Here is a 12115-nt window from a genome sequence, read left to right on the forward strand (position 1 = left end):
GCCCTAGATACGTCCGGGCAGCACTTCATTCTTCGAAGTGTTATATCGCCGTGTTACTGTCGTTCTTGCCTGTTTCTGCATGCCTGCTTACTGCGCTGTTGTTAATTATGTACTACGCAGTTCCAACTGGCTCCGTTTACCATTATCCTTACAAAGAGCCCAAAAAGGTGCCAAAATATAGCCCAAGTATGTCACAGTCATGAAAAAGCACGTCATAATCCAAGGACTCTATCACACACACACGTAAACACAAGAACACGTAAACACACATCCCCACAAACACACGCACAGGCAATAAAAACCGCTTGCCGAAGTACTGATCCGCGAAAGTGTAACCCTCCAGACTTGCGAGGGAATTTCCCCGGAGTGCGTTATCTAGGCGACATTGGCAACGCCCTTCCGTCCGGCAGGCGCGCATCTTCTTGGGGTGGTGAGCGAGACGTACAAGGTGGCCTCTTCCGGAGCAGCTTCCCCGTGCTTGGTCTGACGGCAGCATTTATGCGTTTGACGTCGCCACCCACAGCTCACCGCCAGCGTGACCCGTGCGGAGGTCACTGACAGACGCCGAAGCATCGAACGGCGCAATCGAGGGAAGCTGGCGAAAACGCGCCCTTACCGTCTAACGGATTCACGCAAAACGAGTTTCCTACGAGGCTCACCGACGACGCAAAACCTCAAAAGAAAAAGATTCGTACACACGCTAGCTGCAGAATGAATAAGGATCGATTTCGCAAGAATTATTCTTGCCATGAGTTATTCTTTGAGCTTCCATTCAGGGACACACTTCGTATGTTTGTCAACACGCGCGACTGCCGCAGAATGAAACCTCCAGCACAATGAACGGAGTTTCTTCCTTGCGTGTGAGGATTGTGGGTCCTTCTGAGAAATTATGCAGATATTTAAACCACCTGTAGGCTTTCATACTAGCATTAACAGATACATATGTATATATATATATATATATATATATATATATATATATATATATATATATATATATATATATATATATATATATATATATATATATATATATTGAGTTTCTATAATTTTCTGACCTATAACGTTATCAAGCGTTGTTCTATGATGTAGCACGTGCTGTGGGATACAGCCGATTCTAACCTTTTTCATTGTTCTGCGTGGTTTCATTGTGGTCCCCACTACTTCTATGCCTTTCTTTGGCGGAGGTAAATGTTTCAGTTCATAATTACTTCACTTTATACAACATTCTCAGAGTACAGATCAATTACCGTAGGTTCGAGTATTTGTGCCGCTATATATTGAAGTAGTGTTTGGTAACATAAATCACCATTCCTAATTTATATTATAATGCGTGCAATTATATTGGCCCGTAACGTTCCTCAATCAGTCGAGTGGTGTGAATTGGAACCTAGACGAGGCTAATTATCGGCATCCCATCTAGGCTCCAAAAGGAGGAGCTTCAGACAGGTTGGTCTATGGGGATCCGGCAAGGTTAAATTTCAAGAAGGGTTGAAATCCGGGCCAGCTGGTACATAGCTGAAGGAAAAACCAGTCACAAAACACAAAGGACAAGAAGGGAGGTTCACACCACAACGACTGGAACCAGTCGTTGTGGTGTGAACCTCTCTTTTTGTCCTTTGTGTTTTGTGACTGGTTTTTCCTTCAACTAAATTTCAACTTTGTTTACGAATTTCTTATGTACAACAAGTTAGCATTTTTGCGACAAGCACAAAACGATGATAAGCGGCAACGTCACTTTGTACTTGCTGTTCTGCTTGGTAGAACCAATAAACGCCGACAACAGTACTTTTGTTGAACTTTTTTCACAAATAAATCTGACACATAAACAAAGAAGCAAAGCACATTGCATAATATTCACAAAAACCGCGTTAGAGAGGCAAATGCGGTAAGATATTGGTGGTTTGAAAGGCACACATCATGGCGCAAACTGGGCAACAAAAATAACTACAGCGGAATAAAAAGATTGCACACATTATGTCTAAAAATATGAGCGGTTTTGTAGATAAAGCCTTCCATCCTTTTCGGCACAAATTGTGTAGATTCGTATTGCCATTTCATAGATTATTTAATAGAGTAGCTATGCTCTATTTTAACCTGTTGCTTCCGTGACAAGTTCTTGAAATGGAATACGAAAAGTGCTCTGATCTCCGAGTGTGTAATGGAAATCGTATTGTTTTCCTAAAGTACATAATGTAAGCAATATTTCGTCGTTTTAATGAAGACTCGGAAATGACTTCAACAGTTATGAAACTTCGGCGGTATAATTCACAAGACTTCTTGTTTTCAAGTGTTAGGCTAGCCGTTTCGCTAATGATATGCCGCACGGCACGATTGGCTGGAAGTTTATCTTACGACCAGGTCTTGCGTAAGAGGCCTTTCTTGTTGTTGAATTTGGCCCTGGAGCAGAATAAACAAAGTGTATCGTTCCTAAGTGCTTTTGGGTCCCATTACCTGATCACCTTCGCTAATAAGATGTCTAGCGTTAGGATTTACTAGAATTTGCTTTTCAGAACAATTGCAGCCTAAGAGCTTTTTTTAAATACGTGCCCTGCACCCCTATTTCCAACAGAAGTACTTACGATAGAATTATTTGTGAGAGCATATGGACAAGCCTGATGCTAGACATATTATTAGGGAGAGCGATCAGCCAATGGAGCAAAAAGCATTTAGGAACGACGCACTTTGTCAATTCGCACGTAGTCAACTCGTCCCCTGGGCCAAAATTGGTCCACGGAAGTTTCTTACGCTAGAATTCTTCGCAAGAGCAAACGCTAGCCAATCCTGATGCTGGGAATATTATTAACGAAGGCCGCCAGCCAATGGCAAGGGTCACCTACGAACGAAATGCCTTTGAATTAGGCTATTGGTTCTTCATTTTCAAGACCGTTGCTTTTCAGACTGGTTGCCCGCCTGGCCAGTAATATGTTCACTGCCGCTCTTGACTGGTTTCGGCTCTTAGTAACTTAACTAGCGTAATACCTTTTTTGCGATTAGGGGTTCTGATTGCAGAACGTTGATTAAGAACCAGCAGTGAATTGTCGTTGAACCTTAGTAACCAGGTGCTTCGAGAGCCAGCACTGCAATCCACTTTCCAGAGCTAAAATGGAGCGTCGAGTGGAGGAACGCTCTAGAATACGGATATAAATATCTCGAGCAAGAACTGATGTTAGACTGATTCCCGAAGCGAATGCAACGGCGGTATGCAGCCTTTACTCGTTCGTGCGTATAGACGTGGGCCGCTTATCAGCAGGCACCCAGCGGCAAGATCGTGCGCGTGCCCGCTCTTGTTGGCGACAAGGTTGCGCTTGCGAATCGCTACGGAGACTGAGATTGGTTTTGCTCGATCGCGTCGATTATCAGCGCGTACCATCGCAATGCGTAAGTGGCTTCGCTACGCCAAGAGGACGCGCAGGGCCCGTGACATTGGGTTTTGTATTTCGGAGAACTAGCGTCGAGTTGCGACGAAATGGATAGAATTCGCATGAAAAACCAGGCGGTGCATACCTTTTGAAACTTACCATCGTACTAATCAAGCGAATGCACGCCCGGAATCGGAAGTGACCTCTGGTTGCCATGTCTCTATTCGTCCCGTGCGCTACGGATTGGAATCAAATGGAGATCATACGAAATTTGTAGCTGGACACGTTAGACACCTAATTCTTAGTTTACGCTTCACTTACACCGGCACTAGGGCATCCCGTAAGGATAGACGGGATTAGTATAACAGAGTGTTTGTAAAGGTAGCATAACTTCTACAATTACTAATGGACGTGATTGTCTCACCTTCAGTGGTGAGACATTTATGAAACATCCCAATCAGGGGAAAAAAAAGGTTTTTGGATGTAGGTAGCGATTACAAAAATGTGGTGCTTGTTCGCTAGACTGGATGGTATCTTCAAAAGCACAATGGATGAAATCTTTATAATTTTAACTATTCTACGTTGGTACGCCCTCCATGTAGCAACATTTCTTTTTACCGTGACACCTGTGTTACTTTATTGAAAGTCCTCGTGGGAGCTTGAGCATTCAAGGAGAGCAAATTATATGATATGACGTTTACTGTGCGTTTATGCTAAACTCAATCTAGTTGCGCTACTTTCAGAACAAAATGAAGACCACGCCTTACAAAGGCAAATAACTATTCAGGAAAGGCTGCCACCGTTTCCAGATCCACAAAGAATGTCATTGATATTATGGTTGATCATTAAAGAAAATAAAGGTCCATTGTTAAGGATTGATTGAATGATTGATTCACTGATTGAACAGCTGAGGAATAAAACGTACTGCTTAAACATCAAAACTCCTCTTTCTGCTTCTCAAGAGATTAAACAAATGACTTGGCATAATTAAAGAGACCGGCGATCCTGGGCCAACCCTTACAGGAAAGAACTCATTCCGCCACTCAAGTTCGCAAGCGTGGTTATCGGACCAATTCAACTTCGTAACACAAGTCACACACGATGCCTCGCAGTGGATCTTATGGCATTGGGAGTAGACGCCAAAGGGCGAGTTGCCTCGATCCGCCCCTTTCATAGCCGCAATCTGCATCTGCGCATGTTTTGTTGGGAAAAGCGAAAACAAGGATACGTGCCTTGCATGTCGTTGTTATTTCATTGAATGCAGCATGCTTGGGTGATCGGTGAGGCCAATCGTGGAATCTCGTGCCGGTCTATTAGAAATGCAAGGTTTCAGCCGTGCCGACGTTCACTATGTTTCTACGTGGGTAAAATTTGGCCTTCTCCTTGAATCGAACTCTTTAACGACCGTCTTCCTCCGCGATACCGAATCCAACACAGAACTCGACTTGCACGCCGCCGACTTGGTAAGTGTGAACACCGCATGTTCATCCTCGCTCCTACCCTCCTGCCTCCTTAAGCAAGGGTAAATGCGGGACATGAAAAACATCAGGAATGCATCCTAATACGCACGCACACTATTGAGTGCTAGTTATTTCCAATAATGAAAATGTGCGAATAAGTTTTATCTCTTACGTGCCATGCACTATATGCAATGTATTGCGTTGATGGATATACCGGATAACAAGTGTCAAGTTTAGTTGAGATTCACTTACAGATAATAAATTGGCTTAGCAAGACAGCTGCAGGGGTTACGAAAGGTTTATTTTCAATATGTAACTTCATTTAAAAAAATGATAACTGAGCAAAATCAACCAGTTAAAAGACAATTGTATATCATATGCGTGCCGAAATGCTCTACAGGACTAATGTGTCTCTGAACTTCTTCGAAGCCTGGTTGATAACACGAGCGTCTGCTATTTATTATGAAGAAAGCATTGCTGGCTTATTGCTAGTATTACATGTCATCTTCAACATTATTTAACTAGACTGAAGGGATAAATAGAATAGGACGAACATTTACAATGCCGACCGTTGGGTACATTGATTCTGCAAAAGCTATCACAGTGCAGTTCACGGAGAGTAAGGGGTGCTGATGTTAAGCTACCTTTATCAATGGGAAAATTCTAATTCACATGAGAGTAACGCGAAGCTACAAAGGAAATAAACTTTCTGGCTTCCTTCAGAGCTAGCCACTGGGTTAGCTCATATGGTAGAACGGCCACCCAGAGGAGCCGTTGGCCCACCCCGTGTTGACTTCGGTCACTTGAGAATCGGCGTCCCTATGTTTCATCCGTTTGAGTAGGACGATTTTTTTTAATGGCGCTTCCTCTCTGAGAGACGGAAAGCATGTGCAGGTTTCGTTTAGCAGCTTCGTGCTGCAAGCAAGTGGACGACAAATGTTTGTGTCATGCATCTTCTGCCAGCTAGCGGATTTCTGCAAAACTGTTTTGTCATATTGGATAGTTATAGCTGGTCCATCAACATATTTCTCCTTGTGGAACGTCGAGTTACCAGAGACGTAAGTGTTAGGATGGATGGATGGATGTTATGAGCGTCCCCTTTGGAATGGGGCGGTGTTTTGCGCCACCAAGCTCTTGCTATTATACTGCCTAATGTGCTACCTAGGGTAAACAATAAAAAAAGAAAAAGAAAGCACTATGAAATCCCACAACCAAATTTTCTGATCCCCTATTGCGAACTTTGCTTTTGTACGTATCCGTTCTTTTGTCGTTTCCCTACTTTTCTTCCACCAATCCACCAATCGCCTCTTACTAATGCCTACTGCTGACATGTTTACTTTTCCACTGCTCTCTCTGAACCCAAGGGCTTCAAGGAGGTCAGTTGGGCCTAAATCAACCACTGCGTAGACGTCTTTACATACCAATAAAACATGCTCCATAGCCTCCCTAGCTTTACCGCAGCAAGCACGTGCTTCTTCTTCCGTCTTATGTCTCGCTTTATAGGTGCGTATAGGCATCTCGATCTCGCTTCGAAAAGTAATGAGCTTCCCTTTGAGTTATCGTAAATTAGCAGTCGGGTTGGGGGCGCCACCTGTTGGTGCAACCTTTATCTTGAGAAGACAGAGCTATTATTTCCGTAAATGACAAGGTTAGTGAATTTTAGAAAGAGCGTCTATAAGCGACTTTTCGTGAACAAAGAGCCACATTTTTTGACGATTTTCGCGTTTTTTCTTACGTGCGGCCGAGAGCGTGCCCTAATTTTGCTTCCTCTATTTCTAAAGATTTGTATTCTTACTGATTAGTGGGGCGTGGCGCTATATAGTCGGCTTACTTTAAATAAAGAAGACGATATGGCGAGAAGAGGGCGCAACAGGTTAGGGCAGCAATATTATTTATGCACCATTGCGGCTGCTTGCAAATAATCTGTTAGTACAACGTTTTCCGTAACATGAATGGGAATCTGTGGCTACACTGGTTCCGCCCGGTCACAGTATTCTACCTAGTGTCGGCTTCGGCGCACTTGTTAACAGGCAGCCCTTATTTCTGTTTTCTTTTCTTCAATAACAACACCTGTCAGAAATGCAAACGTGTCTAACGCGTTGTGAGGGAACAAAGCGACATATGATGTGGCTAACAGAGTTGCTGCTGCAATAAACCTCGTATTCCAATGCGTTCACGTAGGAGCTTAAAACTCTCGGCTAAGCTCCTTTGGGCGCAACTACATTGCCTGCTTTGCTCCTGGACGTTTCGAGAAGGATGTTCCCCGGCTCTCGCTTTAAAGTCCAGGAATAACACTCCTCCTCCTTCGGAGCTTACGCAAGGCGACACGCTGGAAGAGAGTTATTTATGGCTGAGAAATGGTCATACGTGTCCAGCCAAAGACGAGCCTCTTTATATTCCAAAGGCGCGGTGCCACTAGGGTTGCAGAGGCTGACGCGTATCCGGCTTTGCGCGCGAAGAGGCGCGCCGTTTTGCACCAGCCGTCTGATCAATGTTCGCGTCTAACGCGAGGATCCTGTTGGTGATATGATCTGTGCAGTGGAGCGGCCGTGTGCAGAATGCGGAGCACTCTTGCCATCATTCTCTCTTTCTCTTTCTGTTACGTGTTTCTTAAGCCAATTCCCAAACTACTTTCAAGTGTAGTTCTCTTCACGTGATATGCAAGGGCTAAAGTTAAAGCCGCAGACCAGGAACTAACGCCGCCGGCCGTTTATTGGTAGGAATTAACCATAAAGATGTTCTCCCGCTGGAAGGGGAAGAAGCGTTTTTTTTTTCGGTATGTAGAGGCGCACTGAACAGCATCTGAATGATGGTATCCAGGAAATCTAAAACAAGATTAACTGCGTGGTTCAATTCTCTGATCGTGGCTGAGCTATACGTCTGTGTCGCGAACAAATAAGAGCAGTTCGATAATAATAATAATAATAATAATAATAATAATACCTTTATTCATGAAAGGAAGTGATACAAAGTGCCAAGGCATTAGGAAAGAAGTTGCTACAAAAAGCAACTTCACTGGTCCTATGAAACAGAAGGTCCAAAACGCCGCAGACTGCTAGAAGCGAGAAAAAAAAAGAAAAAAAAGAAAGACGAAGAACGAAAGAACGAAGTCTTCATAAGTCTCAAGCTAAAAACCTATTTCCCTCCTTCATACTAGAACAGGATGTTTACGATGTAGAAGCCACTGAGTGGTCACGTACAATCATAAAGTTGAGTTACTCCAACTCAACTTTACAATTGCTCAAATACATATGAGCGGCACAGCTAGGCAATGAGCAACGACCAAAACACTTAGATATGGTAGCGGCTTCGTTATTTACGATTGTTTCTTTCCTCCAACGTTCTTACATAATACGTCGTCATATGCTAGCGTCTGTCCTTGCATATTTTGACTTTCTGAAGCTACATGTAACAATCGGCATTCTTTAGCACTGCGTGGCAGTTAAACAAAGAAAAGTGCCTTTTATCGTTGTTCAAACAAAACGCCGTATTTGCTTTCAGACACTATTATGTAGATAGCTCTGAAGTCGCCGCGACATATTGTTTCCGTGTATTCAAACAGCAATCAGACATGTTTGAAAGGAACTGGTCTCACCACCGCACTTTAATGTTGCCGTAAAATAAACTGAGTTTTTTTTTACTATATTCGGTCGTTTTATTCTAGCCTGCGTGCCAGAAGTGTAGCTTTGAACCACATTTCTGAGCCTACTGGGTATGGGCATCCAAACAGCTTAAACGCATATCGTGGCATCATAGATTTATTTCTAAATAAGGCAGAGCACAAAACTAAAAACTGTAATGCCATATGCCGATGTTACACGTCAAATTTCAGCGAAGAAATACACGCCCAAGCAATTACACATAAACGAATATATATAATTGCACCGATTAAAAGTTGAGGGTACGAATGTTTATCATATATGCAAATAGTGAAATGTAATCGACGTCCTCAGTGTTTAGACCAAATACCTATAGGTAAAAGTTGGCGTACAGAAGAAGCGAGGGATACGCCATAGCATGCGTTGCATTGTTTACGAAAAATTTGCTCATCTTAATTTTAGCCGGGAAAATTCTACCGAATTAGGCCACCAGCCCGTACTTATTTCTCCTCTTGTTCATAGACATTCGTTGTTAAAAGTGCCTTGACTATACCACAGATTTAGGTAAAAATCATGTAAGCTGACGCATATGAACATAGAAACGTATTGACATGTATAGCAACTACTCCTTAACTGAGCACTTTGTGAAAGCTACACAAAGTTTCATGCTGCGATAGGACAGGGGGGAACCGCAGAAAGTACTCTTCATCCTGCGCTTGCAGCTGCTGCCGTTGTATCAGTGTCCGGAAGAAAAACTACTCGCAGTCAGATCAGTTCGTTGAGACAATAGTGGGCTACCTGATATTCTAAGCAAGCGCTCATGTGACGCGGGATGGGGCGAGTTTCCATCTCGATGTGAATCAGCATCTCACTGAATCAGCGTAGATAATTTTCACATGGTGTTCCATCCTAAGCCCCCTACTGTTCTTTCTGCACTGCCTTCTTCACGCGCAATATGATATTTCGGAGCAAAGGTGGCTCCCTATGCTTACTCACTCTGAAGACTCATCGGCGAAATGTAGGTAGAAGTTCATATGCACGCAGACACACACACACACACACATGCGCACACATGCCGTCATGTCACGAGGAAGAAAGCCATGTTTCATAAGGTGTGTGCAATGACGATGAGGTGTGTATCAGAAAAATACGACACAGATATAAATATATTTAAAGCTTCTGTACATGGTGTGTATGGCACGTACACATTCCAAAGGATTATACAAGAATGGGCACCCTCTATGCGCATTCGCAATTACCAAATGACACAATAATCGGGTAGCCCATTTGGGCAACATTTGGAAAACCAAAGCCGATGAACGTGATTTCGCTAGCCGATTAATAGGTTTATGCGCTTTTGTGATGCAAATGCGTATGCACAGATTTTACGTTGCGATTTTTTGTCTGTTACGCAGAACACTCGCTGGCACTATTTCTCAGTCAATATTTCATGCTCGATAACCTGGAACATGCGGTCGCAGATATATATGAAAGAAAACTTTCCTTTACCACGCAGCACGCCCTTATCACACAAGTTACGAGGTTCCATAGGGTGAGAGAACTTCCTGTATTGTTCGACACAAGTATCGTGACTGACCATCTTAGCCACATCTTTTCAAACTCCTTGAGAGATGTAGGAGCCCATTCTCCAGTTTTTAGAAATACTGGTTTACTTATATGGCCTGCCTCATAACATCTAAATCCTGCAGCGATATCCTCAGTCACCATCACTTGGGATCTGTGACTAAAATTTAGCCTACTTGTACGAATGTGCACTTAGTGCAGAAGTGTAGGCGGCAACAGAAGACTTTGCAAAGGTGAATCCTACGCTAACAAAATGAAATCATTCAAAAAGTTATCGATATTTAGATCTAACAAGGCTTTTTTTTAGACAAGGATGACTTGCAATCGGGGACAGTAGGGAACTGCGCATCACCAGCATCCGTGGTGAGTAAAAACAAAGATTAATGGAAAATTCCGAATGGGCTGTTGACTACGGCGCACAAATGTGCCGGGACCAAATAGGTAAAACGTGCACAAACCCTTCACCGTGTTCACTCGCTTGTGTGTTTTGAGCGCAGGTAATAAACAATTACCCAGCCCATGTATTCAAGCTGAGTTTTTAATGGTGCTGAAATGTACTTTGTGAGTGTCACAGATGGTCGGCTTTCATTAAATAAGGGGACAGCCCAGTCAATATTTTTCCGCTTCTGCTTTATGGACAACTTAGTCAAATTCATTAGGAATTTCGATTACATTCAGTGCTAAGTTTTATGTAGAATAAAACCAAAACTTCTTGCCAGTACTGCTTGTCAAGTACCCGTGGTACCTTTCAAGGGGAACTTACATTCATCCGGAATAGATACATGCTTCTTCTAAATTTTTCAGGTGTAGTTGAGGGTTACCTATTGTAACGTAGTACTTATCGTACCCGCCCTGGTTGCTCAGTGGCTATAGTGTTGGGCTGCTAAGCACGAGGTTGCGGGATCGCATCCCGGCCCGGGCGGCCGCATTTCGATGTGAGCGAAATGCGAAAACACCCGTGTACTTAGATTTAGTTGCACGTTGAAAAACGCCAGGTGGTCAAAATTTCTAGAGTCCTCCACTACGGCGTGCCTCATAATTAGAAAGTGGTTTTGGCTAATGCGCCACAATTTCCTTTAGTTCTTATAATGTTTGTTGTGTTGGTTAGGCTTTGTAAAGTATTTTTTGTTCGTATTTCCATTGTTCTGTACTGTTTACTATACGTTCTCTGGCTTTGACATTGAAAACTCTCGGAATTTGGATATTCTATGCGCCTTTCACGTCATAGTTATGCAAAGTTAGTTGCTATTCAGATATTCTTAAGCACAGGACTCTATCAACTTCATGAGGTGTACACTTTTCAGGGATGTGCCATTTGGCCAAAAGCCTTTCGAAAACGCCTTCCCAATTCTGCAGAGACTTGCGAAATGCTAGCACAATATCAAGTTGAGCTGAGAAATGCTGTCGAACCTGCGGACAACGAGAAAACTGCTGCAGGAATGCAGCAGTTTCGCACTTAACTAAAACACACTACAATAAATGCAAACTTTCCAATATTGAAGCGACGAGTGCCCACGGTGACAAGGTTACAGGCGACAATTCGCTTCATCTGCTAGCTATGGACCACATCGACCTCATGTTTCTAATGATCAATTAACGTAACAGCAACATACCACGTCCGCTTCCGCTTTAATTATTCCAACAGAATGTACTGTTGACTTTATGATAAGCGCACTTCTTTTAGTTACTCATAGACTTGCATTTCCGATCTGCGTTCTCCCCCACTTTTTTATGTTGCAATCGTCTTGTTCATCACGTGTAACCCTACTAGAAAATCCTATTTGTTTTCAAACGGGTTTCATCAAATAGGGTTATGGAACGGGACCCCGTTTGATCCTGTTCAGTCCTGACCTGTTTAAATCCTGTTTATTCCTGTTTAAACCTGACCCGTTTAAATCCTGTTTAAACCTGACCCGTTTAAATCCTGTTTGATCCTGACCCGTTTAAATCCTGTTTAATCCTGACCCGTTTAATCCCGTCCTATCTAACCCAGACCTGTTTGCCCCTGTTCAGACCTATATTTTGCTGCATTCATACCTGGTCCTTTCAGAATGGATTGATGTTGCTTAATATAATTTACTCTTAAACCTATTTTGTACATTTGTGTATT

At 43.0% G+C, this 12115-nt stretch overlaps 1 protein-coding gene across 2 annotated transcripts in view; it reads left to right on the plus strand.

Moving 5' to 3' along the window:
- The window catches only part of LOC126544116 (prestin-like), a 261205-nt gene that overhangs the window by 63623 nt on the left and 185467 nt on the right, over positions 1–12115 (plus strand). The window lies entirely within an intron of this gene.

This window comes from Dermacentor andersoni, chromosome 10, assembly GCF_023375885.2.
Source record: "Dermacentor andersoni chromosome 10, qqDerAnde1_hic_scaffold, whole genome shotgun sequence".
NCBI classification, from domain to species: domain Eukaryota; kingdom Metazoa; phylum Arthropoda; class Arachnida; order Ixodida; family Ixodidae; genus Dermacentor; species Dermacentor andersoni.